The sequence below is a fragment of the Thunnus maccoyii genome, chromosome 8 (assembly GCF_910596095.1).
Source record: "Thunnus maccoyii chromosome 8, fThuMac1.1, whole genome shotgun sequence".
NCBI lineage: Eukaryota > Metazoa > Chordata > Actinopteri > Scombriformes > Scombridae > Thunnus > Thunnus maccoyii.
This window is the reverse complement of record NC_056540.1, coordinates 9,358,255-9,384,174: the sequence shown is the minus strand read 5'-3', so window position 1 is coordinate 9,384,174 and position 25,920 is coordinate 9,358,255. Positions and strand designations below refer to the sequence as shown.

Below are 25,920 nucleotides of genomic sequence, written 5' to 3'. Positions count from 1 at the left end.
ATTAGATGAGTGTGATTGTTTTTTAAAAAAAAGAAGAAATAAGATGCACCTATTACTTCAGATATTAGTAACAACATATTAAGTCGTTTTAAATACACCGAACCGCTCTGATTATGAAATGTTTCACTTTTGCAAATGTGCAGCAGATCCGCGTGCTAGAAATATACAGATATTATGGATCCATGGGGAAATCAAAATAAATATGATATATGGAAGTATGAAGCGCAGTGCCATTTTATCGACCGTCAACACAGCTTTCTGACAGTAAAGAAAAACTTTAAACACTATGGATTTTTTTTTATTTTTTTTATCAGATTAAGTTGTAAAATTGAAGTAATTTAATTTCCCAGAGCGACTCAAAGGCACCAAACTGCAATGAGGAGCTTCAATAAAAATGTGTCAGGCCTTCACCCAGAAACTGTCTGGATATTAGTATTCCAACTATGATGCAAATTCCAGCGTAAAATTATTTTGGTTTCTAGTTAATTAGAAAATGAATTCAGTCAAAACAACACACACCCGAGGTCAGACCCCCCCCCCCCCTTCCCCTCTACCCCACAACCCCACAACCCCACCCCACTCCTGAAAATGTCTCCTCTTTGCGCTCAGAGAAGAAACACTTTGTAAAAGCAATTGTTGCAATATTATTTTTTATTATCTGCAAGAATTTGAAACACCTGAACAAAATTGAAACTGTTTGTCCTTCTTGCCTTCCCTCAAACAAAGGGAATGTTTGTCAGAGAGATTATTCACCCACACTCGCCTGTGTGAGTGTGTGTGTGTGTGTGTGTGTGTGTGTGTGTGTGAGTGTGTGTGTGTGTGTGTGTGTGTGTGTGTGTGTGTGTGTGTGTGTGTGTTACAGGTGCTGTTTGTGGAGAGGCTACTATATTGTCGCTGGGTCAGTGAAGGAGCCAATGTTGGTATAAATCTACATAACATTACTGCTCCAACACAACACACACACACACACACACACACACACACACACACACACACACACACACACACACACACACACACACACACACACACACAGGCACACACACACAGGCACACACGCACGCACACACACAGTTTACCAAACAGAGTGCAGTGAAGAAGAGTCTATAGAAATGTATGCTCTTCAGCCCCTCTCCAGCTCCTCTTCCACATCCTCCTTCTTCTTCTCCTCTTCTGTGCTGAAAGCAGAGAAGAGCTTGGGGTTGAGGCCTCTGCTGGCACTAGCGAGGAAGAGAAGAGGACAGATGGGAACATCAGCTGAGGGAGAAAAGATCTTCCACAGTTCTTTCTCTCTTTTTTTTCTAGTTCAAAAATCGAACATGGTCGACATTAACCGTGATGAGCAGCCCAGGTGAATTTCATGCAGAATATCTGCAAGTTCTTTGCCACAGCTAAACAACCAGCCAACATACTTTCCCCTGTGGCCCGCAAACCCTCTCACACACACACATACACACACACACACAGGTCCCTCTGAAGGAGCAGGCGGAGCCGGCAGTTGCACATCTGCATTTCAAACACAGACTCTCTGGGATTCATTATTAATTAGCCTGCTGAGCCCTGGAGGACTGGTGATGCTGCCGTCACACACACACACACACACACACACACACACACACACACACACACACACACACACACACACACACACACACACACACCTCATGACCCCTTTGCCCCCTCTGCTCTACAGTTAGAGTCCTCACCAGAATACTAAGCCAGTACAGGAGCGTTGCTTTCCTCCCTCCAATCACATCACTTCCCCTTGATTCCCAGCTTAATGTATGGTAAAGGATGATGAATTACAGGAGTAGATGGTTTTATTAGGCTGAGCACAGTGCAACTGTGTTTACAACACCATATTCAATTGACTTGTTTAGCAAATGACATAATTCAACTTATGTGAGTAGATGGAAGCAGCCTGGAGATCTGTACTGGTTCTATCACATCAATAAACATTACAAAACACCTTCTCTGCCTTTGCTTGCTTTATTCTTTGCTATTTGTGGGAAAATCGGATTGTTGTGTTTTGCTTGAGAATTGCCTCTAATTTATATATGCGTGTGTGTGTGTGTGTGTGTGTGTGTGTGTGTTTGTGTGTGCAGCTCTGTGCATTAACCTCCACCAGCAGTAGAGGCAGATCAGAAAGACACACAGCGATTATGCATGAGGAATGTCTCCAGGGTCCAGAGAGAGAGAGAGAAAGAGAGACATCAAACACACTGCGGCGAGAACACTCTGTCCACAACACACGTCCCACCGCTGCGCAAAGTTGGGGCTGCGCAGTTTACAAAAATAAACATGATAGGAAGAACGCTCTGATTGCAGCTCATTGTGTGCCTCTGCTGTTGCCCACGGTTGCATTAGTATGCAGGGAGCTAACGTTTGATGCAGAGATCATTCAAGAGCATCAGATTGTGCATGATGTTCTGACACAGTTGTGACAGGATGATGTGTCGACTGCAAATATTTGAATCTTAAAATGGAGCTCCACAACCTGAGAGTGCTAACCTTGCTCATGAAAATTCAGGAATTTGTTAATTTATTGATTAGTGTTTGATAGAAGAGATGATAATCTGCTCCCAGGTCTACCTGCAACATGTGGCTCCATCCGTCCATCCACCATTATGGCTCATATTATGTTACCATGACCACTAGGGCTATAGGTGGTCAGTCTGTGATCTCTCACCACACATCAACACTTCTCGCACGAGTGGCTCGCTCAAGGCTACAACCTGGGTTCTGATAGGGCGAGAGGCTCTGGCAGTAATTTGGACATAATTGCATAATTGAGCAGTACTGGACCATCATCACCTTCTGCCTCTGAAGTCTTCAATTTAGGCCTCAATTTAGGCCTGAAGCTGCTGCTCAGCTGTCACCTTCTATCTCTATTCAAACTGTATGAGAGTAAAACACACACACACACACACACACACTGTGGCGTCCCAGCGAGGATCAGTGCCTCTTGAACCAATTGGATCAGATTCAGAGCCAGCAGCGGCCCTCCACCGAGCACACACACTTCCTGATGTTGTAGAGAATGCTGGTAAGCGGCGCGGCACGGTTTGCAGGGGGAAAAGACCACTTCTCGACAACACAGCGCAGTCTTTGTTAGACGTGTAATGAAGAATCTGGGGCAATCGAAGAATCTGCACAAATGTTGTTACAAGTTCTCGCTCGAAAGGGAATTCTCGTTCCCCTTTCGGAGCGTTCCCTCGGCCCGCTCTTTCATTCAAAGGAATGCATGTATGATTTTTGGTTTCGTACCAATTCCACCTGGAGTCTCGAAGGGAAGAATAACAAATATGGGAAACATTTAATCCAGAATAATATGTTTATCCAGAGACCTGTGGACTTGGGAGGAATGGACCCCCTCTGATGTGGTCTGCTGCCAGTGTGTGTGTGCTTTTTGTCTTCATGCATGTATGTGTGGGTTGCTGTGTGTTTGGGTTGGATGTGTGAGACGGGTGAAGAGACCCTCCACCCCCTGGGGCCAGGAACTCTGGGTGAGGAGGAAGAGAGGTCTAACACACTCTCAGATTTCTCATGTGTGTTTGTGTGTGTGTGTGTGTGTATGTGTGTGTTTGGTGCAGATGCAGGATGTGACAAAAGCTCAGCAGCAAGTAAGAAGTTGGACAGAATTGCAGTAAAAACTAGAAGCATCTCAGGGTTGTTTTCGCAGGAAAGAAAATATAATTTTAATCTTCCTAACCTCCTTCTGTATGTCTGCTAGTGGGGTTAAGTGCTATCGACCTTCTAATTATTTGCTGTGATTTTGGAGTTAAACACGAATGTGAGCGCAACAAAAATATCTGTAAAAAGTGAGCACCCAAGAACAGGGCTTGGCTGTGAAGTGATTTCGGAGTAGTGATCACTTTCAGTAAAGCGGAATCACAGGACACCCACTGCTGGACTTTTTCCCTGTACACAAAAATCAGAAAAGAAGTGGCTGCAAAACAATGAATACATTTTTATAACAAAAAACAAAACAAAAACAGAAACAAATGACTGTCCATTAGGTCCAATAAAATTTGAAAAGTCTAGAGGATCCAGTGCATTTATCATGAAATTCATGTGTCAGCTGGCTCAGACTAGAGATACTCTTGTGCTCATGCTCAATGGGCCCAAAAATACGGAAGTCTAAGAAGGCCTGAAAAAACCTTTTGGGCGTATGCACCCGATGAGTGACTTTCCCTGGAATGCAGTATGGTAATAACCCCTCATTGCATAGGAAAATTATGTGTGCACACCCACCTACACAAGTATGTAAACTGTGATGATGTTTACAACGGACAGTTTGGGTGATAATATAGGTTAGGCTATCCTGGGTGTCGGTTTAATAGCTCTATGACCGTCTGACTGCTCGTGTTTCTTGCCCCATTAGACTTTACTCTTTAGTGATGTCACTGCATTCCCAGATATCAGCAATTACTTTGATGAGTACAATGTTATAACAACTGGTAGAAATGATGGCTCAAACTATGAGAATTAGACCCAAGTTGTAGTGAAATGGAAGTTTACTTTGGAACACAGGAAACTTAGCATTCATGCTAACTTTGTGAATTATCACACTGCACTCTCTGGACTGGCCATGTCTCTATGTAAGAAGTCAATTTTATTGATATAGCAGAAAAAAATCTGATTTGTGTCAATCTGAACAACATATATGACCCCCTCTATCCCTACACCCCCAGTAAGTTAGCATGACTGGCTCCTTTTTTTTTGTGGGTATTTTCATTATATTTGTCCTAATTTCTCACCTGATCTGGAACGTATCAAGCATGTTCTGCAAATTGGCTTCAGCTACAGGTTCCAATAGTAAATAGCTAATAGGAATGATGTATTAAAAGCAAGATTTCCTTTTTAAAAAATACAGGCACATGCACACTCTCACATAACAGTGACACCACTTCTACTACTATCTCCACTATTACTACCAGTTCGGTATGCCAAAAGTACTAAATCCTGCCCTCTTTCTCTTCTCTCTCTTTTGCTCTGACTCCCTCTCTTTCCCTCTGAAAGAAGGTCTTATTGTGGCGATGTCAGCTGTCTCAAGGGCATCCAGAACAAAGAAGCTTTTCACCCCTCTGCATATCCTCTCTCATCCTTCACTCTCTCACCTCTCACTCGCGTTTTCTCTCAATCTCTCTCTCTGTTCAGTCTGACTCCTGAATCATGCAAACCTCTCGTTTGTTTGCACCTTTTTTTTTTTTTTTCTCCATCTCATTCCTGCTTTGACATTCTCTTGCGGGTGGGATATGGCTAGTTGCTGGTGAGCACACTTGCAGGAGCGGGGGCAAAGTAAACGAGATGAGAAGGGAATGATGCTAAAACACTGGCCTGTAAAGTTAAAAAAAACCCGAATCCTTAGAGAAAACTGGAGAGTACTGCTCCTGTTGTGTGTGTGATATATGTCCTGTATCTGTGCCTGGCAGAGGAGGGAGGCAGGAGGAGAGGGATGTATGAAGGCAGCAGCAGCTGGTGGAGATACACAGTGTCAAGAGAGCTCAGAGAGACAGAGAGAGAGGACAACAGAGGATACCTCCTTGGCCGACTGTGTGGAAGGGGGACAGTGGAGCATAACAAACAGGATCCACCTTTCTGCTTGGCTAATTTTCTCCATTAAAACAGCCCAGCAGGAGCCTCAGCAGTCCACCAGCTGGAACAGAGGTTATTTTAGTGCCTGTCTTTCAGCAGGGTGTGTGTGTGTGTGTGTGTGTGTGTGTGTGTGTGTGCATGCGAGTGTGTGTCACTTGCATCTATTTTGTGAGTCTGAGGTTTGGGGAGGCATAAAGATCTTCCATAGGAGCGGATTCAATTCACTGATATTAATTTCCTTCTCTCCAGTCATGCATAAACAAAGAAAATCTTCCCGGCTGTCTACTGTATGTGTTTTGCTCTGCTGGGCGTCGCTATAATGTGCTCGCCGCTGATATTGATGTATGCGTCCATATTTGCCCAGTCATCTCTTTATGTGGCTAAAGTCATCAGCCCTCCTCTCCTCTGTCTCAGTCAGATCCTAAACTAATCCCCAACCCTGCTACTCTGACAAGAAAATCCCCTATTTTAATGCATGCACACACACTCCGTCTTCCTCTCTCACCCTCCAGGCCACACACTCCCCCCCTCTTCACATGCACACACACACACGCATACACACACATTTTCTTTTTTATCCCTCTGTGTACCTGTGCACAGCATCTCTCTAGTCTCTTTACCTTTTAGTAAAGCATGCCTTGTATACGCAACTTAGCCCTTGTGATATTTGTTATGGTAATGTCTTCACAGTGCGGTGGCGTTTCTGGAAAATCATACTGTAATGAAATTTCTCTTTTCGTTCACACGAGTCAGAGTTTGGCAGCATAGTATCATTCAGCCAGAGGCTGTCAGGAAATGTTAACCGAAATCTGTTACAGTCCATTTACTGTAAGAAAACATAATCAGATGATCCAAAAAAAGGGGGAAGATGTTGTGTTACTAAGAGAAATCATCAATAATGCCGACTAATTTTACAAAGGGTCGTAATGGTTGTAGCATTCAAATGTGAAACGTTGGAGTACATTTAGTAACTGTGGAGTGGAATTCGGAGGCAAAATAATCCAATAAAATGACAGATTTTTTTCTCTTCAAACTAACGAGTTTTGTGCTTAATTTGTATTTTCTGGTAAATAATCTGCCCTACAAAGGCAAAAGAGAAGAAAGGGTTTACAGGCCAGCCTTTGTGATAGATAGAAAGGCTGAAATACCTTCATTTTATGCCTGTTTTTAGATTATTTCGCCCCCCAAAAAACCTAGATAACAGGGCGCCTAACATCAAGATACGAGACCCTGCCTTTAGATAATCTTCACAGAGTGCAAGGGGACAGCTTCAAACATTTCAACTGGTTTGTAGATGTAAAGAAAATGTATTTTGTTTTGATAGGTGTCTGTCCATCCAGTATTTGTCATCATTATATTGAAACTGATGCAATACATTAATTTACAATTTAATAGATTTAAATATGTGATTAAAAGGTAGCTTAGCCTCACCAAGTCACATGAAATACACTAGAGTCAAAAGCTGCTGTGCTAAACCATTTAGCTTTACCAGGAGTTTAGTTTGGTTCTTCTCTCTATCAAGATTAGATTTCTCTATACTGCCCCATTTTGTAGGCTAATGTGGAAAAACAAAATGGATCATTTTCAGTTAAATCAATAAGTTAACTTAGTTTTAGCTTTTGTTAAGGCATGACGACTATTTTATAGCAGCCAGCTTTATATTAACTCTTACCTTATGTGTCTTGTTAGTTGTCTCTCTGCGACAGAGTGCAGTAGTGAAGTGTGAAAATCTATATTGCAATATAAAGCCAAAATGTAGTAACTAAGCAGCCAGAATGCAGATACTGTACAAATTAAGCCTGATTTTAACAATAAATTGGTCGCCCCAGACTACTTTTAGAATCGTTGGATTTCTGGCAGGACAGACATTTTGGTCAGCTCTCTTGCAGTTTTCCAATTTTCCATTTCTGCTGTCAAAAGCTGCTTTATAAACTCTATGATCTTGTTTTAATGTTATTGGAGTAGTATTTTACATATTGTGGCTAACACTGTAGTCCTAACTGAAACTGCTGTGATATTAAACTGAATTTAGCTGCAGAACAGACAGACTATTGTGTTCCAGACATCTGCAGTTCCATATTTTCCTTTTTTTTTCTTCTTATTTAGTTTCCGTTCATCATAAAATTGCACAAAAAAATGCCTTTCTCGTTTTTTGTCAACATTGTTGAGGACACGGTCGTCTTGTTTGAAAAAACTTTATTGGAAATGTCACTGGGCAAACCCGACCATGCTTACATTCAGTGTGAGGTGAGCACTCGCATCATGTACGGTATGGCCTACATGTCAGTACGGTACAGTCTAAACATAAAAGTCGCAGGCTCTGGCTGCAAAGAAAGGCTCATTAAAACATGCAGTGTGAGTTAAAACAAGATAACGTACAAGATAAATAAAATCCCACAGTGTCTGCCCAGCTTTACAGCGGTTTAATTGGCTCTGTTCTTTGATCTGTTTTGTATTTACTGCAGGTTACATGCTGTTTTTACAGAAACTATACATTTCTATGGCATAATAATTGTTTATATGACAAAACAGAGGCCACAAATTCTGATTCCTCTTTTGACCAAATATACTGCTTTTTCCCAGCCATGCAAAGTGTGGCCATGAGCTGGACTAATACATACATACAACTGGGTGCGGCCATGGAATGGTTTATGTGGTGTGGCCTAAGAGAGTGTATTCTCAACCCTGCTAAGTTTTTCCTTAAAAAATGACTACGTACACGAGCAGAGAAGTGGGACTGAGGACTGATCTTTTTGCCCTTGTTGGCCTGTCAGGAAGTTTGCCAACTCCAGCCAATTTGTATTTAACACTGTTGTTTACAGGCCATAAAACATTTTATTTTTAATTTCTGTATTTTATAGCATATTAAGGCTCATGATAAAACAACACTATTAAGCTGTAACACTAAACTGCTCCATACCAGATAAATCATGTTTAGTTACAGCAAACTGAGTCTGTCCAGATGACCCATTAGTGCATATGTGTAGGAATGTGACTATTATGGGTTATATCAGATGAGATAAACACATCACACAATTATAAATTTCCTTAATTTTCGGAGCTAAAGTGAAAGACAAAGGATGGATTTCAGCTGTGAAATAACTGCGTTACATCCAGAATGTAGAAGGGCCGCCTGCATTTACCAGCCAGGAGAGATGAGGTGCGGTTGACCTTGGCATGTGTGCAAACACACACACACAAACGCAACACATGCACACACACCATGCAGGGGGGAAACTGACAAATGGCAGTGCAGCAGCTCAGTTAGATGGTAAATGTGTGTTTAAACAATGCAGAGTGACGCTTACACACGCAACACTTAGTGGCCGGTTGGTGATATAAGATTGATTTGGTTCACTCTCTTTGAAACACACACATGCAGACACACACAGACACGCACACACTTAGTGGAATATGAGTGATGTGATTCAGGACACCTCTCGGCAGCCACTCTGCTTTCCATCCTAACGCCTGAGCAGAATACTAATCACTGGATCACATTACAGAGGAAAGAGAGAGGGAGAGGGTCGCTGCTATAGAACGAGAAGAAGCAGCATGGAATAGCATGGATTATATCAGATAAAAGAAATACAAAGGTGGGCTTCGCAGGCTGTGGTGTTTTTTTTTTTTTTTTTTTACATCTACACCTTCCTGTGAGCAGCATGCAAATACTGTACTGCAGGTTATGAGCAGGTGAGAGCAAAGCTAAACAGCAGGGTTGGAAACATGTTGGAAACAAAGATTAGGCAGGAAAAAGGGAAATAAGTTTTGTCCCGCTGTATGGAGGTCATCTACAAGAGGCAGCTGGATATTATTCCCAATACCTGCAGTCTAAAGAAATAATTAATAGTGGAATGTAACAAAGTATCTTTACTTACTCCTCCATTCAAGTTTTTTTCTTCTTGTTCCTTCTCTTGGATATTTAAGCTTTACTATGCAGAATGATGTATGTGCAGAATTTGACACTTTAAGGATGTTTTCACATTAATCTACAAAAAGTGGAAACTCTCTTTGTGCTCACCTTAAATCTGAGTTTAAGGTGTTTACCTACAAGAAGGATTTGTGACATCACAATTACAGTATGCAATTTACACAAGTGTGATGTGGAAACTTGGGGCCTCCAGTGCACATACAGCACCTCAACTCCAACATTTTAGAAGCAAATATTGCCCTGTAACTGCAATTATTTGACAGGTATAGTTACTTTGAAGGTTTATATTTTACATTCAGAACATATGAATAAATAAAATCCAGTGTTACAGATTAGAACATCAGTGTGTAAATTAGCTCCTCATCAACCAGCTACAACATCAAAATCAAAAATCATCCATTAATAGTAATAATCTCCTATCATAATAGATAATAATATAGACCCTTTTGCTGCATAATGAGTATGTTTTAGTAAAAAACTTCAAAGCTGCACTGATCAATATTTTCATATCAACAATGGGAAAAATGATTGTAATTTGAAAGGTGTTGTTTGTAGTGATGTACCCATAAAGAATTATCACCTAAACCTGCACTCCCTCTCAGGTCTTTGGAGCGTTTTAGCATCTTTGAGCTCATAACTCAGCGACAAAGCTCTAATAAACCCTCTGTAGCAACAAACAGATAGAATAAGCGCCGAGCTGAACATAGTGAAACATTTAGCGGCTAAACATCCAGATATTTCCCTCAGGAGTTGGTGGAGATGAAAACAGAGCTAAAAGCAGAGGGAAGACTGGACTTACATTTGTCAGGTGGCCAGAAACACGACTCCAAATGAATGCTGATGTTGCTCTGTGTCTGCTGAATATAGCAAATAGGCACCTGTTTGCTAACAAATTTGCCTCATCAACTTGACAGTGTAACAGTTGACAGTTTGTTGTGCTGCCCCCAAGTGGGAAAAAAAATGAATTAAAGCAAGTTTCAGTCAGTTTTGCTGGTAATAATCACTACTAGCAGCTTTTAGTAATGTTGAATGCAGGATTTTTACTTTCAAGTGAGTATTTTTACACCGTATTATTGCTACTTTTTAGGATCTGAATACTTCTGTCACCACTGAATCAGATTAGATGAATAAGTGAGTAAAGGAGTCCACCTGTGTATGACTCATCCACAAGAGGCCGCTGGTAATAGAGACAGTTACTCCCATTAACTGAAGTTATCAGAAATAATGAGTCGTTTTTTCATGAGCAATGACTCAGATTAGAGCTCATTTTGGAATAATCTGGCTCATCGAATGCCAGTTTGGGCACGGCTTCCCGTATGATCGGTGCTGCACTTGCCTGTATGGCTGACATGCAAATACAAACACCCACACTAAATCTCACACACTTCTCTCCTCCTCCTCCTCCTCCTCCTCCCCCTCCCTCCTCTCTCCAACCCCATGCTGAAGCAATTATGTCCAGTGTGTGAGTCTTCCACAGGCAGTGTGAGGGTGATTGATGATGCTGTCAGCACAGGGAACATGTTTTAACGTCAGAATAATCTCCCTGCTAATATATTACATCCACTGGATAGGGTTCAATCAGGCCTAATAGCGCCGCTAAGTTGGTGAGAGGGGAGATGGTGTTGAGAGCACGTGCCTTTGTGTGTTCGTGTGTGTGTGTGCGTGTAGGAGTTTGTGTGTGTGTGTGTGTGTATCTCATTAATCAGAGCAGAAATAGAGGCAGGGAAATCTAGTAAGGCCAACCAATAAACATGTATGCCAGTGCAAGGTGGAATAAGCAGCCAGCGAGAAGTGTTTACTTCTTACATAATTAGGCTACTCACTCACATCCCATAGTCAGTGAATCAACTGAGACACTGTTATTGTGAATGTGAGAGTCTTACCACCACTCGATATAATATCGTCTTATGAAATGAAAGAGGTGGAGAGAATGGAGCACAAAGGCATCCGACGCTTCAAAAAGAAGCAGCCTTGTGGTGTCTAATCCACGCTGTCTAATCTCTCAAATTGCTGTGACGTTTGATGAAGGGGATTGAGCTGGTGCGAGGAGAGAAACGGGCCCAGTCAGAGAGGGAGTGTGTTTTTTTTTTGTTGTTTTTTTTTTGCTGATGTGTACAGTACAGATCCAGCTGTGCACTCAGCTTCTGAACAAATCCTTCTTTAAATACGAGCTGTGTTGTTTACAGCAGTTCTCTGCCTCCAGACACCATCCTCCCTCTGCCTACACTGCCTCTGTTCATTTGACACTGCCTTCCTCTCTTATCTGCTATACGTACTCTGCTGATCAGATGCACCATCCCCCCCCGCTTTCTGCAGAATATGCATGTAGTCGCATGTTGCATGCACACACACGTACACATGCGTATACGTATGGGAACATGGGAGGAAAAAGAGAGAAAAAAAGAAAGACTGTGTGTCTGCAGGAGAGAGTCTGTGGGGATTGGTGTTATATTCTGCTAGTGTCAGCTGGCTCGTGGCCTGCAGATTAATGCGTGTATGTGTGCACACGCATATGTGCGTGGCACAAACAAAGGCGCCCTCACAAACACCCGTAAACAGATTAGCTTGTCTGCTGAGAAACAAAGGGTTAAGACAGAATGCAGATTTCACAGGGATGGGGAGGGAGCTGAGGTTGTGCGTCTAGTTTTGGGGTGTGTGTGTGTGTGTGTGTGTATGTGTTGAGTGTGTGTGTTTGAGGGGTGAGCGGGGCCAGCGCGGCGGTGGAGCGTCGTGATCCCTCTCCCTAATACTGTGTGGAGAATCTCCTCGCTGGGCTCAGCTGCCAATTCTCTCCACTGTAACAGTTCCATTCTCCTCCTCAGCCGGTGAAACAATGCTGCCATGCCTTTCTGTGCATCTCCACACAAAGACCCCAGAAGCTGAGACAGACGCTCAGAGTGAACTGAGACACAGCACCAGGACAATAGACTGAGAATGGTTTTGTTCGGCATTGTGTGCTGTGTTTGTGGAGACAAACAATAAAGAAAGTTCCAAGGGGCGAACGACTACTTCCTCATTGTTGAAATTTTAAGAGGATGCACAGTTTACAGAAGTAGGAGTTGCTGATTTGCTTCTTTGGAGAATCTGTTGGTTGAAGCTCAAATAATATTTAGGTGACTGGAGTCAAACTTTGAGACAAACTTCTTTTTAAGCACCTTGATATATCGCCCAGGTCGGCTCTGAAGATTGCAAGGCCTGTATCATTCTGCGTTAGGTTTAGCTGCCAATAAACTTATATAAGAACTCATATATTTAAATATATATAACATAGAAATCATAAAAGCCCTTCTGACGTACAGTATATCTATTTTAAAGCTGCAGAAAAACCTGCATAATTAAAGTATTTCCTACAACAAACATCCCTTAATATCCAATAAACACTCACACACACAGTGGACTGTGCTGGAAGTTCCCCCTCTACTGGTGACGGTGAATCCTGAGCCGACCGGCCCCAGAGGACCACCTCCTTGGGACCTTGAGCCAATCACGACAGCCGAAACAAGCCCTTTATCTACAGGGGCTTATTAAGCTAATTGAATTAGCATGTTGTGGTTTCTGAACCCAAATACGATTAGCCTGTTATTACTGTGTTATCAGGGTCCCTTGTTACAGTAACAGCAGGTTACTTTTGGCTGCTTCATTGGTGCTTTTTCTCTTTCACTCTCGCTGCCTGCATAGCACTGGAGGTTTTCACATAATCATATATCAGCTGCTTTATCTGTTAAATACCTGGCATAGCTACAGTGTCATGAAAATCTAAGATTTAATGCATCTCATACTATTTAAAACACTCCCTGCCCTCTTGTTAAAATTTGGTTTATTGACTCAGGACTATTGGACTTCAGTTTGTCCGGTGGCCAGAATCACGACTCCAAATGAATGCTAATGTTGCTCCATGTCTGCTGGATGTGTAAATAAGCAACAGTTTGATAACACATGTGCTATACAAACTTTATATATGTCAATGTTTACAGCCTGTTGAACTAACCTCAAGTAACCAAAAAGTTGCTGGTTTAAGTGAAAATTGAACAAATATTAGTATTAGTATTAGTATTTGTAATTGTTCAACTTAAACTAGAGGCTTGGCTCAGGTGAAGGGAATCCTCACAAACCAAGATTTTGACTGTGTCAAAAGTCACTCATACTGCTCACTATCAGTATTGGGAAAGTTGAAAAATATAATTATTTAAACATTATAGGTTTCTAATTTTAGCATCTATAAAATGCAACATGTTGCATTGTGGGATTGTAGCCTACATGCCAAGGACATGCACATTTTTGAAGGCATCGTATACTTGTTCTGCATATATTTCAAATTTTGGACACTCATATAAAATGATGTAGGATAAATATAGCACACTATATAACACATAATATGTGATTTCAAACACAGAAACTTAAGCTGCCCTCTTGCCTCTACTCTTAAAAAGCACAGTTTTTATATTATTTTTTATTGGTGGACGTATTTTACAATCACACTGTTGAGTTTCTGTCACAGGTGTTTATCACTGTATTGAATTACGATTTATGGTATATATTGTAGTGTTGGCAGCCAAAGCCAAGATTTTGAAAAAGAAAACTTCAGTGTCAAGTCTCAATGAACCTCTAGTGCTGAACACAGCGTTCCTTGTGCACCGAAGCTCCCTTTACCAGCTGGGCAGGGAGTCATAGAGGCTGGCTTCAGTGGGAGAGTAGGAGGTGGGCAGACTGGGTGGAGGGAGGTGCAGGGGTGAGAGAGAGAGAGAGGGCGAGGGGGCTGGGTGAGGGGGCTGAGAGACCAGGTTGGGGAGTCAGCTGGTCTCCCTGAGCCTGTGATTAATACACTGGGGCTGCTCTGTACCACCTCCACACCACACTGTCCTCACCTCCAATTAGCATGCTAATGAACCCGCACATGTGTGACTGTGTGTGTATAACAGTGTGTATGTGTGTGTGTGTGTCACCTGAGGGCTCTTTCTCACTGTGCAGCATAAACAGAAACAGGCTGGTATGGCTGCTGCTCTGCTAATTGAGACTGTGTGTATGTGTGTGTGTGTGTGTGTGTTATGGACTGTGACCCTGGTCTTACTCGCTGCTGTTATGGTAACCAGTTGAATAGGAATGTTTTCTCTGTCTGGTTATACCTGTCATGGTGATCTTTGTTCTCTATGATTGCTGAGTGGTGGACATGAGCTGTCACAGCTCGTTCTCCATGGGTAACATGATTTACAGGTCCGTCATGAAGCAGGAGGCATATGCAAGTATGCTGACACAGTTGTATACTACGTGTTGAAGAAAATCAGTTACATTTAGAAAATCATTTATTTTAGCATTTCAGCATCCAAAAAGCATCTTGTTCCAGAGTGTTGAGAGGGAGGCTAATTCGTGATTTTGGGCGATATGAATGAAAATGACTTTGAGGAAAAATTCAACATTTTAGGAAATGTGCTTATTTGTTTTCTTCCCAAGAGTTAGATGACAAGTTTGACTCTCATGTATGTACAATACATTTGAAGCTACTGCCAGCAGTCGGTTAGCTTAGCATAAAGACTGGAAACAGGGGAATACAGCTAGCCTGACTCTGTCCAAAGGAAACAAAATCCGCCTATGAGAACTTCTACATCTCACTCATTAATACAATACATCTTGTTTGTTTAATCTGTACCAAAACATAAGTGTAAAAACGACACGCTTTGGTTTTATTAGTGGGACTATTTCTTGGCTTTCTCCACTGGTTGGCTGGAAATCTAACAGTGACGGCAAGACTCCAGGAAGTTACTGTGTCCAGCCAAGAAATAGTCCGGCACATAACCCCTGTAAAAACCACAACTTGTTGTTTAAACAAATGGGATAGCTATAACATGATATTACTGAGCTTTAGAGGTGAGCTACAGTAAGCAGTTTCTGTTACCTTCAGACAAAGCCAGGTTTGCTGTTCTAAGCTAAGCTAACCAGCTGCTGCTTCAACCTTTTGTTTTTTTGCATTTGGCATTTATTTGATAGTGACAGACACAGACAGGAAATGCAGTGAGAAATGGTATGTGTCATTACAACTTGTCTACTGGGTGGCCCGCTGCTTCAAGTTTTGTAATTGAGTAATAATACATCAGTATTTACAGTATGATAATGAAATCATAGCTGAGATCATTGGTAGCATCTTGGCTCAGGATTTTCAAAAAGGCAGATGGTGTAACTGATGAAAGGTTTGTGGAGAAATAACTTTCAACATGATCATTTCCTGGTTCCCCTCGTCACTAAAGTGAAGAAAGAAACAACTGCATAGAGGGGTACGCAGGACATGTTGAAGGATTGCTTTTTTTGTTGTTGTTTGTTTTTTTTGGGGGGGGGGGTTACTATGAGTGAGAGGATTTATGGGAAACATGGTCTCTGTATTTAGGCAAACAGGATAATGGCTACCATGATATAAGTTCCTTGTCCTTTTCGTTAGTGGCTCTGAACCAAAACCATAATTTCACAGTCCGGCATCCAAAATGAAAATTGTAGCACCCACACATTTCATCATCAAAATGAATACATCTCTTTTTCACCAGTCCTTAAAAAAAAGACAAACAAAACAATGTTCAGCCTTTTGGACACTAGACTAAGGATTTGTTCATGTGAATTAATGGTAAGTGACTCCTCAGTCTTTTTCATTACGCCTCCAAAGCATCACCCTGCTTACAAATACTGTACATCAAGTAAGAAAATTTACAAACTCAATATTCCTCCTGGACAACCACATAATCCTTATTCCATTTGTCCCCGTGGGTGCATGTGTATGTACACTAATGTCTGTGCATTTAAGGGCATGAGTATGTGTGCACACAAGTGCTTGTGTGTGTACAGACGCAGGCAGGGAAACATTGAACAGCAGTGTTACAGTAACCTTTGCAATAATCAGTTCTGTCTGATGGGCCTCTTTAATTAACCTTGTAGGAAATTAATCCCAGTGTTAAATGGACAAGAAAAAGATGTTTGATTACCACCGCGAGCCAACTGGGACTTCTCCCTCTGTCTAATTGCCCAGGAAGAGAGAACAAGAGAAAAAGCAGCAAGAATGAGAAAGGGAGAAACAGATACGGAGAGAGAGGAGAGAGGCGAGAGGAGAGAGCGGAGTGTGAAGCGCCTCGAATCCTGTGGTGTCATTACTGTCTGTGTGAATGTCAGTTAGTCCCTGGAGCGCTGATAAGGCTTCACCAAGAAGAGAGAGGAGGGAGAAAAAGAGAGGACAGGGAAGAGAAGGACACTGAGCAACTGAACACTGAGTTACAACCGACAGGGACAAAACACTACATAAGGTATGGATATTCTTGAGTAGTTACCAGGGAATAAGTAAGAAACTGCTAATTAATGAGGTAGTAGTTCCTAAATAAAGGCCTCAGTGCTTCAAATTAACCAGGTTGTATGATGTGTAATCTCTAGACAAATGTGTTGATATCTGCTCTGCATGAGGCAAAAAGTGGGTTGAAAATCCTGCTGTCATAGCCTTCACCTAGCTGCAAGAACTGTGTATCCTCTCTGTTTATTTGTAATCATCTCAACACGATGAATTGTACAAATAGACGACATTGCACAGTTTGTCTCTATTTTATACAAATGAAAATGTGCTAGAAGTTGTGTTTGAAAAAAAGAGAGCTTGAGAGAGAGTTCCAATTCAGCCTATTTTCACACATCAGCACACCTGGCCAGTCACTGTGTAAGGTGGGTGGAATTGTCATATAGCCAGTTTTTACAAGTTGCAAGAATTGCTGACAAAATGCTGACAAGGACTATGTAGCATGCTGAGGCATGCTGTGATTGTGATTTTTTTGTCATTTATAAAATGTTATGATGTTGAATCTCTATGATCCAAAGTTCCAAAGCATGAGGTGAACGTATGTAAAAATGCTCCCTGCAAGCCTGCTCTGAACACCTTGTTTGCAATGTTACCTCTACACCTCCCTCCAGCTGACGTCAGGTTGTTGTCGTATTTTGGATCTGATTCGGGCTTGAACATGTAGTGATTTGAGAGCATTTGAGAAGTTAACATTTTGAGTGAAGAGCAGAGTGGACTAATCAGAAGGGGGGCCTTCAAAGGGACAGGAGCTAAAACGGCCTGTTTCAGACAGACACTGAAATGAGGGCTGTATAAATGGCTAGCCTAAGATAAATTAGTTTTTTAACTGTATGTAATGCAAAGATATTCCACCAGAGCCCCAGAATATAAATATAGACCTGAAAATGTGAATAATATGTTCCCTTTAACTACATAGTAGATTATGAGTCACTTGACTGTGTTAATGAGCCAGTCTGTAATGATTAGGTCATAAATACACAGATCATGTATCAGAGAGAGAGAGAGCACAATTGTCAAAAAAATGATTTCACTCATCATATTCATAGCATGTTACATTATTAGTAATATTAATTTTAGCCAACGCAAATGACTCATTTGGAGAAGTGAACATACAGATTTACGAATATCTGGGAATCAACCATCACTTACTAGGGATGTCAGTTTCGGTTAATTCTGCTTTCGATAGATCAACACCAATTAACTGGTAACGAACTGGTTAATTTTTAAGACAGGTTGTGATGTAGCTTTTGTTTATGAAAGCTGTCCAGCAGTCGGTGGTCAGAGCTAGCTTGTCTGCCCTGGTTAGCTTGATTTTTAGCTCATCCTTCTTCACCTCAAAGGGTTTTCAATGTGTTCAGTCACAGTAGCTCTCGATGGCATAACATACTCGGGCTTGAGGTACCGAACTAGCTCTTTCAATCCCTCGCCATCTACCACACTGATTGTCAGCATATTGGTCTCAATCATTCAGCACAACAACTGGGTGATGGCCTAATAACAAAGTAACACCTATGTTCTTATAACAGATAGACTGTAGGATTAGCATGCTAGGCTGACAGTCCGTCAGCTGTGTGACTTTATATCCACACTGTGAAGTCTTTCGAAGCACACAAACACTGTAAACACACCTGTCACCTGCCTAGCACGGTGCTGTTAAAACATCGCAGCTACACCTTATTTTTATTCAGTCTATGGGCTACAAGCAGTACGGCACGGCTGTGGATCCATCACTTCTCTTTGTATCTACGGGTTGGTGCTCCTGTCAGTGTCAGAGCCTCCGCGTGAGACGCTTCGGTCGGTAAATGTGTGTTTTTAAAACTTTTTTGGGGGCTGCACTCACTCTCAGTCCCGCAAAGTACTGAAATTTGGCACTGATTAAACTTATGTGAATAACGTGAAGTAACAAGTTCAGTACCCAACCCTAGTATGCAAATTAAACTATAGACATGCGAAACCAGTCAAAAATATTCTTAGCAGTTAACCGGTTAATGGTTAACCATTGACATCCCTATTACTTACTGATTTATTAACATAGTATCTAGCAATTGGTTGGTTGCCATTATGTACCATAGAGTCAGTGTTTGAAATACCGTGTGACCATCGGGGGGTCTTGGTACCATGGATGGAATTTCCAAAACAGTATAGGCATACATCAGCCACTAGATCCAGGTAACTATACAAGAATAAGCATTGTTTTTTTATTGGCCTATTTATTTGTTTGTTCTGTGATATAAGGAGTGTTTAAGAACTTGTTGAAAATTTTCCTGATAAATAAAGGACATTTATTTTGTATAAGAATTAGTTCACATTCACATTTTTTATTGGACATTTTAAAGATTCAGTGATGGAGCACATTGCATTCAAATCCTGTAAATGCTTTGACTGCAATATATTTTGGTAGTTACATAAAAAGAATGACCGTGTACATAGATAGAAAATAATTAGTCACATTGTTGAGACCCCCCTAAAATATCATTTCGAAATTTTCAGGGTGTCTAAGCTGTCAATTAAGGGGTCCCAGACCTCCTAAGACCCCCTGTATTTTGCACACTGTGTAAAGTGTGCTGTAAGTTTGAAGCTTTGAGAAGGTGATAGTGAGACACACAAGTGGTGTATATTTCCACAATATGGACAATATGGACAGATCTGAAGCAGAGAAGTGGATTATGCTGTAGAACTGGTTTGATAAGTTTATATAGATGTTTTATACATTTTTACATGTTATTTTGCAGTGACCGGTTGCCACTGGAATCCACTGTAACTGCTGTGAATCCAAGCTTACTATCTTATACTGAAAAGATAGTCATGGTAGACCTTTCTTTAATTCCACTCAGTTCCTTACTCTTGGTAACTTGGGATATCATGGGCATTTGTCGGCAGACACTGACATTTTCAACATCCCTGTGATAACCACTTATAGATGCCCTATGAGATTTGCAGTCAAACATTCTGGTGCATGTCCCAGGAACCTAATCACAGTTAATGTTCAACCTCAAAATTGCCTGAAGCCAGCTCCATGTACCACCTCAGTAGTGTTTGGGTTGTTGAATGTCAGGTCACTGGCAAATAAATTATTTTTCTGCAATGATTTCATAGTATCAAAGCAGTCTATTTATGCTTACTGAGACTCGGTTAAGTCCAGGTGACTGTGTTACACTGAATGACGCATGCCCTCCTGGTTTTAATTATTTTCAGCAGCCTAGGATTTCAGGTCATGGAGGTGGACTGGCTGTGATTCACTGAGAGAATTTGAAATGTTCCCCTTACTCACTTGGAAATTTTTCTTCATTTGAATCACTTGGTTTTATGATAAATGGCAAGGCCTCACTACTTTGTGTTTTAATCTACAGACCCCAAAATCTAACTCTGGCTTTATTCAGGATTTCTCTGATCTTTTAGCTTTGACAGAGTCTTGATTTTATTTGATTTGAACATACTTGTATGCTGCCTCTCTGGTTCCTCTTTTACTATGGATTTAATAGATATTGTGCATTCTTTAATCTCGCTCGGTCAGTTGAGGGTCCCACTCACTTAAAGGGACACACCCTAGATATTGTTCTCTCCTCTGGTTTTATTCTTGATAGTGTTAATCTCTATGAGGCTAGCTTATGTGTGTCTGACCACAAAACTATTATTATTCCTTCTTTCCACCGCCTGCTACTTAAGTTTCCTCTCGTGTCCTTAATACAAACTCTGCTGACAGATTTCACAAGACCCTCATAACCAAAAATCAAATTTGTCCACAGAAGAATTACTAAACAACTTCAACAATACATATAAATCTGTACTTGACTCCATAGCATCTGCAAAAATCCAGAAAGTCAACTCGCAGCACGCCTTGGCCAAATTAGAATACCAGAGAAATAAAGAGAAAATGCAGACAAGCCGAACGGAAATCGAAAAAGGACAGAATGGCGGTATCATATCAAATTATGAAAACTAATGTCTACCTATCAAAAATCAGTAAAAGAAGCCAGGTCCTCCTATTTCCAACATCATTACAACAAAACGTCATAACCAAAGAATTCTTTTCACAACCATTGAATCTGTAATTAACCCTCCTTGTCAACAAACTGAAATCACCCCCATGATCTGTTAGCAAGTTTTATCCTTCTTCACAAACAAAACAAATGAAATAAAACTCCAGATTGGTCATGCCACCGGTAACCCTTCTCCTTCTCCACACTGCAACCTCTCTGCTTTGCTCAGTAACTTTGAGGCCCTTTCACTGTGCACTTTAAAGGACAAAATGGCCAAATTAAAGCCTTCATTGAGTCCTTCAGATTTTATGCCTGACAGATTTCTCAAAGAGGTTTTTAACAGTGCTGGATCCACTATTTTATCTGTTGTAAATAGCTCTTTATCCACTGGCTTTTTTCCCTCCTGCCTTTAAGCATGCAGTAGTACACCCACTGCTCAAGAAACCTAATCTCAACCATACCCATTTAAAACATTTTAGACCCATTTTTAAATTACCATTTTTTTCAAACGTTTTAGAGAGTATTGTCCTCTTAGAGTTGATTTCTTTTATGAATAATAATAATATTTTTGATAAATTTCAATCAGGTTTCTGTGCACGTCATAGCACTGAAACTGCTCTCATCAAAGTGCTAAACAACCTTTGACTTACAGCTGATGCTGGTGGATTGTTCAATTTTAATTCTTCTTGATTTGAGAAGTGCATTTGACAATGTGGATCACCTTGAAAAGTAGTTTAGCATCAGGGACACTCTAGATGGGGTTAAATCCTATTTATCAAAAAGAACTTTCTCTGTAGTCATGGGAAAGGCCTCCTCTGCTGTGGCCCCTCTGACCTGTGGTGTTCCCCAAGGCTCCACCCTAGGCCCCTTGTTATGGCCACTAGGACGTATACATAAACACAAAATCCAGTACCATTGTTATGCAGATGACACACAAATTTATGTCCCATTAAAAACCAGTGAAGAAGGCAATTTTAATCATCTTTTATTTTGTCTGGCAGAAATAAAGTGCTGGATGTCCCAAAACCTTCTCCAGCTAAACAAAAACAAATCAGAAATAATTCTCTTTGGTCCCCCAAAGTCTATCCCTGTTTTACAGAAACATCTTGGATCCCTGTCTACAAATACCAGATCTGCAGCCAGAAAGCTGGGTGTAATATTTGATGGTGACCTTTCATTTGAAAAACAAATTATAAACGTTGTTCAATCATGTTTTTATCAACTAATTTTCTCTCCCTGCCTGATCTCAAGAAGGTTATTCATGCTTTTATTTCATCCTGGATAGATGACTGTAATTTATTGTATTCAGGGTTAAGCCAAAAAATGATCTCATGCCCTCAGCTGGTGCAAAACAAAGCTACTCGGCTTTTAACAAATACTAGAAGACAAGATCACATCAGCCCTGTTTTAGCCTCTCTTCACTGGTTAGCAGTAAATTTTAGAATTGATTTTAAGATTTTATTGATCACATTTAAAGCACTTCATGATGCAGCTCCCAGCCACATTGCTGAATTGCTGCTCCCTATGAGCCAGAGGGCTCTGCTGGCTGTTCCTAAGTCCCGACTCAAGAATAACGGTGACTGGGCTTCTGCAGTCAGGACACCTCAGCTCTGGAACTCCCTGCCTGAGAATCTGAGGCTTGCAGGATCAACGACATCTTTTAAATCACTTCTTACAATGTATCTTTTAAAAAAAAAAGCCTTTTATTAATCTTAGCACGCCGTTTTTATTTACAATATGTCTTACATTTTTTGTTATTACTGTTGTCTTTTTTCTTCTTTTTTAACTTTATTCTTGTGGATTTTATTCCATTTTTTTGTATTCTTTTAATTGCCAGATTTTATTTGCCTCAGTCCTGAAATGTTTTAATCCTGGTTCAACCTTGTAAAGCACTTTGTAACTCTGTTTTGAAAAGTGCTGTATAAATAAAGGTTATTATATTAAAACTGCATCAAGCCGGAGTGGGAGAAATTAATCACACTGATGTTTAACTGATGTTACACTAAGAACAGTTTGCTGTTCAAATCCGTCTTGCAAGATAAAATAAGCTATATCACCTAAATGTTTCTGTTCCTCTACAAAGCTACATCCATGCTATCGTCACTGCCACCTCATCTATCCCTCTTTCCCCACGGCCTGTATGAGCAGGTGCTTCCCCTCTCTCCTCACTAATGTCTCCAGATCTCTGCACTGACCTCAGCTCTCCATGACTCATCCCCGCAGCGTGCTGGCTCCGTGAGTCAGTGTGTGTTGGCTGTGTTCATCGGTGTGTGTCGACTTCCCGGATCGCTGCAGGTGTCTGTATCAATAATCCAAAGGACGGAGCGAAGAGAACCATCAGAGACTACATCTTCTGTTTTCAGCATTAACTGTTTTGCATGTCCATGGAGATGGGGTCTGTCTGAATGTTATGTCACAGAGTTTGAAAAAGTGGTTGTATTGTATTGAGACAGTTTTTTATCAGAAGAAAATCTGTAAAGTTTTCCCTGTGGAACTGTACTGAGACTGTAATGTTAACTGTATATCACTTTTTAACTGTAGGTGGAGAAGGTCATGTACCAACGTTCATGTTAGGCTTGTACTAATTTAATTTACATTGTTCAAGAAGGTTTTTGAAACTGCAACATTACATCACATCAAGCTCACAACAACTTTTCGTATAAAACACACACAGTTCCTCCCACCATTCACCTGGGTGTGGCTCTTTCTTTTTACTCATAAGCCAAAACTGACCTGTTTTCTGTGCTGCTCTCCTTTATCAAGCTCAGTTACACATGCAATGAAATCTATTTTGTCCACGCAGTGTTTCAAAACAACCTCTCAGTCATATGTGCTAGTTTGGCCGCTGGACCGTTTGTGTTTATTAGCCCCAAACAGCCAAAATATCAACTATACGTTAGCTGTGAACTAGCTAGAAACAGAAACATCAACCCTGCATCCTTTGGAACATTTCTTTTACTTGCACAGATGTGTCTTTGTGTTAACACTGCACACACCGGCCACACTTTTTTAGATTCTACTAAAAGAGAGGAAATGCACCTCCTGATAAAGACATCTTATTTAAATATTTGTCTATTTAGCTGGCTAGCTAGCTAGTAACCCTAGATTTAAGAATTACCTGGGTAATGTTCAAGTTGGAGGGAGAAGCCTTGCAGTTTCATTGTGAAGAAGGGACTTCTGGAGAGCTACATGCATTTTTCAGGACTAATCGAGCTGTTGGCTGATAGTCAATATACCTCCACACAGTAGTCTAGCTGCATTTCGAACCATAATTTCTTATTTCTACACATGTAAAAAAACAATGTAAGGTATTAGCGTTGTTTAAAAGCACATTTGAGCTCGGCAGAGTAGTGTTAAGTAATGTATCAAGTAGTATTTATTTTTGTTGAGTAATTATTAGGTCATGAAATGACGAAGTCCTGCTTCCACTGGGTTCATCAAGCACTATTGAGTGGAACCCGGTATGCCACTTTAGGATGTTGCATTTTAACTGAAATAGCAGTCCTTTAACATATTGTAGGCTCTAACAATTACAACTAAAATAAAATTCATATCTTATATGAATTATAGATAAATGCCATCTTGTCAAGTTATAAAAAATACTTTTAATATTTAAAAAGTTAATTTAAAAAAAACGTAATAAATAAAATACTGACCACAAGATTTACTGACTTAGGTTGACATCTGCATTTGACATTTTTTGCATTTATCTGGAGTCTATCTGAATATCCACTAACTTCATTGTCTGCAGCTCACCTCGCCTCCTCGTCTTTACAAGCTCGTTAGTGTTAGCTCATCAGTAGGGTCAAACAGTCTGAAAACACGCATTACAACACAGCCAAAATATCACATTACACAATTTGAATAAATACAAGGCAATTTGTCACTGTCATGTCAGAGTTGCCCCTTTCTCTGTCTGCCCTCACTGCCTCTCTCATCCTCCTCCCTACCCCCCCACCTCCTCCTCCACGCCCTGCCTCCTCTGCCCCCGCACAGCAGCAGGAAGCAGTAATGGTGATTGTATTAACCCCTCGTAGAGAGCTCTGACCTTCGCTTCTGTTCAGCTGGAGGTAATAGTCCAGGAACACACACACACACACACACGCGCACACACACACACACAGACACACACACAAATCACACACACACACGCTTGAATATAATCACACTCACAGTGATTCAGAAAAAGTTGCTTTTTTGGGAAGAATTTTGGAACTTGTGCAATAAAATAAATAAATAAATAAAGGGAATAAGGAAGTTTCCCGAAGCAAGTTGATGTGCAATCATGTGTTCAATATAATCATGACTTTCAATATCAGCGAAGCTAGGATTACCTTATAATTCAAATAAACTACTATTGTTGATTTTAATAAAACACATAATAGTTACTGTATTTGTATCGCGTCATCATGACCATCTCTTCCTCATTTTTCATTGTTTTTTTTTTAAACTAGAAAGACACCACTCCTCTGGATAACAGCATGTGTTAAATGTCATTCACTTTGTGTGGTGAAAGACTGTATTATGCTGTTACAGAAGCAATCATGTCAGGTCTGTCGATGGGAGCCATGTGGCATCTATCATGCAACGGTGAAATTGAATGCTCAGGACTCTGGGAAATAAAACTGCAAAGTGAAGCCAGTCACAATCTAGCCAGTCAAACACCAGTCAGTATTTTGACACTAGTCAAAATATAACAAATTAGCATCTTCATTCAAGTTAAACAACCAGGAAAGTTAGCAAGTGTCCCAGTAGTACTTACATCAACTACAGGGCTTTTGTAAGACTATATCTGGTGAAGATGTGGAGTTTTGGTGAAAAACTGTGCAACATTACCATAACAGCAGGTGCAGCTGGAAATTATTTTGCTTAAATGTGCCGTGCCTTGTTTCCCCGCACACTCTACACAGACACAATGAGAAGCATGGACTTGCTTTCAATACATTTGGATTTCCTCCAAATTCTGCATTAGAGGTCAAGTCACCTCCAGTATATCAGCAGTGAGTGATATGTGAATGTAGCCTATGCACAAGGTCTGCCAGGTGCTTGTTCCGTTTTTTTGACGCCTGTTTTGCTTTTAAGCTGCTCTGTAAAAA

General features: G+C 40.8%; 1 long non-coding RNA gene across 1 annotated transcript; it reads right to left on the bottom strand.

Moving 5' to 3' along the window:
- Window positions 1-1,057: 1,057 nt before the first annotated feature.
- Window positions 1,058-24,077, bottom strand: LOC121902162. The gene is made up of 3 exons (XR_006097473.1): window positions 23,943-24,077; window positions 23,020-23,123; window positions 1,058-1,220 (listed from the first exon to the last, which is right to left on the bottom strand). It is a non-coding gene; the product is annotated as an uncharacterized LOC121902162 (long non-coding RNA).
- Between the last annotated feature and the right edge of the window lie 1,843 nt (window positions 24,078-25,920).